The 5,131-nt window shown below is 42.0% G+C and overlaps 1 protein-coding gene across 3 annotated transcripts in view; it reads right to left on the reverse strand.

Annotated features, from left to right (window-relative positions):
* AMPD3 (adenosine monophosphate deaminase 3) overlaps positions 1–303 on the reverse strand; it is an 83,591-nt gene extending 83,288 nt beyond the window's left edge. Inside the window, exon 1 of one of the 3 annotated variants that reach the window (XM_006763472.2) lies at positions 246–303. The gene's annotated coding sequence lies outside the window, so the exon portion shown is untranslated. The other 2 variants (XM_015563717.1, XM_006763473.2) reach the window with 2 other exon arrangements.
* Between the last annotated feature and the right edge of the window lie 4,828 nt (positions 304–5,131).

Below are 5,131 nucleotides of genomic sequence, written 5' to 3' on the forward strand. Positions count from 1 at the left end.
ACCCACGGGCCGGAGGTCGCTCCCCACGGTGTGCGGATTCGCCCCAACCTCCTCCTCCGCCCAGACTTTTCTCAAGGTGAGACTCTGGGGTCACGGCTGTCAAACAGGTGACTTGCTCCCTGGAGCTGAACGCGCGCGCGCGCACACACACACACACACACGCACACACACACACAGGACACTGGGGCACCGTGGCTTCTTTACAACCTTCTGGCTTATACACCGCCCCCCAAATCCGCACTGACCTCCTAGTTACCAAAGCCAGTGAATGCTCTGCAGCTCCCCCGGATTTGAACCTGCTGGCCACGCCTTCCTTGAAAGTTTGAGTACACAGTTTCCATAGTTGGCGCCACCTCCCCGCGCTCCAAATTATGCACCTACCTCCACTGGAAGACCAGGGTCCCACAGCCGCCTGCCTTCTCTCTCATTCTTTTTTTTTCCCCTAAATATGTTTTTATTGATTTCAGAGAGGAAGGGAGCGGGGAAGAGAGATAGAAACATCAATGATGAGAGAATCATTGATTGGCTGCCTCCCGCCCGCCCCACGCTGGGGACCAAGCCCGTGTTCTGGCATGTGTCCCCTCCGGTGGTCCAGTGGTGACCTCCTGGTTCATAGGTCGAGGCTCAAGCACTGAGCCATGCCAGCGGGGCTCTCCTCTCTCATTCTGTTGGCCCACTTTGGAGATCAGTCACTTCCATGGTTTTAATAACCTTCTGCCTGCTAATGACTCTTGAACCTCATCTCCAGCCAGGATGCTCCTGGGGCAACTCTCCACTGGGGTTCTCAGGCCCATGAAAACCTATCCAAACTCAAACTCTTCATTTCCTTCCAGAATATGCCAGAGCTCCCGTCTTCACAGCCAGGGGAGGAATTTCTGGCTGGTAGCCCCAGCCCCTCTCCCCAGGCCACATGTGGAAGACGTCTTGACTTTCTCCTTTTCATCTCTCTCATCAAGTTTTTCACCAAGGCGGGAAATGAAACTAGTCATTGGTGAGCACCCATGATGTCTCGTTTAAGCACTGAGTTTTATTCCTTCTACCTGTAGCCTGATATTTACAATTTACTTATTTATAAATGATAAGCACATGCAACTGTATTAATAGGTATTATAAAGCACACTAAAAACATTTAAAGGATTTAAAACAATTTTAAGTTACTTCATTTTTAACAAATGGTAAATATACCTTTTTCTTTTCACTTTAAAATTATTAGCAAAAATCTCTTCGGTGATAGCAACATGATTAAAAAATGGGTTTAATAGATCTTAGTTCAATATTTTATGAGACTAGAAAGTATGCTTTTAAGTTCAGTTCATGTCAATACTTTGCCCTAATGGCTGTTATTGACACAACAAGATCTCACAAAGAAATAGACCCAAATAGAGGAATTATATCTTTGACTATTCTTATTAAATCATAATTCTCACTGTTTAAAACCCATCTATCAATTTTACAGATGTGAAATTCCACCAGAAAACTCTTTTGTCCATGAAGCTAATATCCTCAGTGATGTTTTCATCAATTGTTCTTGTGAATATTGTTGACAATGGAATTTTTTTATTTCCTAAAACTCTTCATTTGGAAGTATATTCTTTTTTAAATATATTTTATTGATTTTTTACAGAGAGGAAGGGAGAGGGATAGAAAGTTAGAAACATCAATGAGAGAGAAACATCTATTGGCTGCCTCCTGCACACCCCCTACTGGGGATGTGCCCGAAACCAAGGTACATGCCCTTGACTGGAATCGAACCTGGGACTTTCAGTCCGAAGGCCGACACTCTATCCACTGAGCCAAACCAGTCAGGGCTATACTTCATAATTTTAAAGACTATGGCTATGACAATCTTATAGATGACACTGACACTTCATTTTGGTATTAAAATTACATGATAATTTTGACAGTCCCAAACATCAATTTCTAAGTGCTTTCATGATAACATGATTCTTTTAAAGCCCATACCTAGATTGCAGATTCAATCCCTGATTGGGTCCTGTGCAGGAGGCAATAGATCAATGTTTCTCCTCTCTCTCTCTCTCTCTCTCTCTCTCTCTCTCTCTCTCTCTCTCTAAAATCAGTAAACATATCCTCCGGTGAGGATAAAAATAATTTTAAAAATTGTGATGGTTGTACTACATAATGTAATGGTTGCACAACATAATTAATGCCACTGAATTGTACATGTAAAATGTTACGTAAAATTGTACATGTGAAAAGGGCAAATTTTATGGGTTATTTTTACTTATTTTTTTTTCTCTTAGAGAGAGAGAGAGAGAGGAAGGGGAGAGAAAAATGTAACCAGACAAACAATGGATCCGTGCTGTCACTACTCAAGCCAATTAAGCAGGGAGGGTTGAATCATATGAGCGTTTATTCCGATGTTGCTGGTAGTATGGGAGAGCAGCAGGTTACTCACAAAAATCTACTCTGCAGCCCACCATAAACCAGCTGTTTATATAGCAAAGGGGCCGTTTACAGATATGCAAAAGAACTGCGGATCTTCAAAGGGCTTAACGATATGCAAGGGCTGGGGTTACATGGGGAAATAGCCAACGGGTGGACCAAATGGGCAATTATCAGGTAAGCAGAGGACTGACTGGGGATCTTTCTGTAACAAATCTTTGTTAATCTTTCCACGATAATAGGCTGCAGGTTCAATCCCTGATGGGGAGGAAGGGCTGCATCCCCAGGTCAGCTCCTGCCAGGGTAGAAGTGCCTTCTTTAATCAGAATAAAACAATCGTGGTTAACAGAGCATGATTGATATTTCTTACAATACTAACTGGTTCCCCAACATTCTATTTCCGCCCCCTTTCAAAACATCGGTTTATTGTTTCACTTATTTATGCATTCACTGCTTGATTCTTCTATGTGCCCTGACTGGGAATGGAACTTGCAATCTTGGAATATACAAATGACACTCTAACCAACCCAGCCAGGGACAAATTTTATGTTCTATGTTTTACTAACGTTAAAAAATTGTTGAAAGCATAAAAAAATTTAAAAATGAATTTTTAAAAGCACAGTTACTTCATAGATCCACTGTTTCTATGCATCATAAGTGTGAACAGAACAAATGCTCTTCATCAACTCTCCAACTATCCCCTTTAGGAAGGGTGGTTTAAGAAGTGCTTGGAGGGAACAAAGAAGGAGGAATCATGTTCTGTTTAGGACGGATCCAGGAAAGAAAGGGCAGCTGCTGGAGCACTTCACAAGGAATGATAACCCAGAGGTCACTCCAACAGTTCTTGCAGAAATCACTGGACAAGCCCCAAACACCTCAGGATGGGCAAAGATTCCCATAGCTCATGATTTGTATAAACGGTGAGTCTTTGAGAAAAAGAAAGAAATTAGTTGGAAGTCACCTGTCAATGGTTCCCAAAAGGTAAGCTCCAGTCACTGGCCTATCTGTATATTTCATATCTACATCACACTCCAGGTAATCCCCACTTGAACCAGATCGATTTCTAGTTACCTACAGCAAAGTTCCTATCTTTTCTAAATAAACAGTGAAAGCTTGTGATTTCCCAATAATTTAGTATTCCCACATGTATTCGTTGGAATTAGGTTCAACTGAGGGTAATAGAGTCCCAGAGACCCAAACCAACAATGAGATAAATAAAACTAACTCTCTCTCTCTCTCTCTTTTCCTGTCACTAAATAGTCCAGAGTTGGGAAGTATGGGCACTTCACAAATCCTCAGGCTTCTTCCAGCCACCACACTACCATTCTTTGAGTTTGGCCCTCATCCTTGTGGGGATTAGCAGTGTACCTTCCTTTGCTAAGAAAAGCCTACAGCTAGAGCTTTGCCATTGTGTCCATGCTTTATGGAGCAAGGAAAAAGAAGGACTATATGATAGTTCTATTTTTAATGTTTTTGAGGAACCTCCATACTACTTTTCATAACAGCTGCACCATTTTGCATTCTCACATGTACAGGGTTCTAATTTCTCCACGTGCTGGACAATACTTGTAGTCTTTTGTTTCCTTGGTAATAGCCATCCTAACGGGTGTGAGGTGATAGCTCATTGTGGTTTTGATTTGCATCTCTCTAATGATTAGTGGTGTTAAGCGTCTTGTCATATGCTTGTTGGGCTTTTGTACCAGTATATCTGCTTTGGAAAAATGTCTATTCAAGTCTTTAGCCCATTTTTAAACTAGGTTATTATTATTATTATTATTATTATTGTTGTTGTTGTTGTTGTTGTTTTGCTATTTCGTTGTATTACTATATGATCCATCAATCTCATTTCTGCATATTTATCCAAAAGAGTTTAAATCTCAAAGAGAGAGCAGCACTCCCATGTTCACTTTAGGGCTATTCACAATAGCCAGGTGTGGGTGCAACCTAAATGTCAATGGATGAATTGATAGAGAAATTGTGACATATACATGCAGTGGTGTGGAGAGCAGCTACAGTGTTTGGACAGGTTCAAGCCTGGACTAATGAGAGGGCACGATCCTCTTGTGGCAAAGCCACATGTAAGTCCACGTGTAAGTCCCAGCACAATTATAGCCAAAGGTTATTGTAAGCTTGACCTTATGGTCTGAACCTGTGGTCCCACATGGCTGAGCAATATAGGCTGCGGGAGTTGAAGCAAGTAAACAAAGCTTGATCAGGTGCATGTAATTGAGTAGATTTGAAACCCGAAAGAACATTGTAAACATCTTGACCACACCCTTACTTTGCCTCGTGGAATCTGGCTATAAAATAAAGACTCGGCTTGCAGGCTGTGGCGCTGTCTCTCAGAGAGATAGCGCCCCACCTTGACCCAGCTTTCTTCTCTTGTCTGTCTTTTCTCCATCCTACACCACACCCCCCTTCCCCCCCCCTCAGGTTCACCCATGGTCGTGCCGGCTCAGCACACAGTGGGATATTATTCAACCTTTAAAAAAAAAGGAATGGATGAATCTTAAGGACATTATGCTAAGTGACATAAGCCAGTCACAGGAGGGCAAGTGCTGCATGATTCCACTTATATGTTATCTAGAACAGCAAAACCCATAGAAACAAAGAATAGAATGATGGTTGTCAGGGGCTTAGGGGAAGGGGAGAGAAAAATGGGAAGTTCCTAATCAACATGCATAAAATTTCAGCTATGCAAAAATAAATAAGTGCTAGAGATCTGCTA

Source organism: Myotis davidii, unplaced genomic scaffold (genome assembly GCF_000327345.1).
Source record: "Myotis davidii unplaced genomic scaffold, ASM32734v1 scaffold118, whole genome shotgun sequence".
In the NCBI taxonomy this organism is placed as follows: domain Eukaryota; kingdom Metazoa; phylum Chordata; class Mammalia; order Chiroptera; family Vespertilionidae; genus Myotis; species Myotis davidii.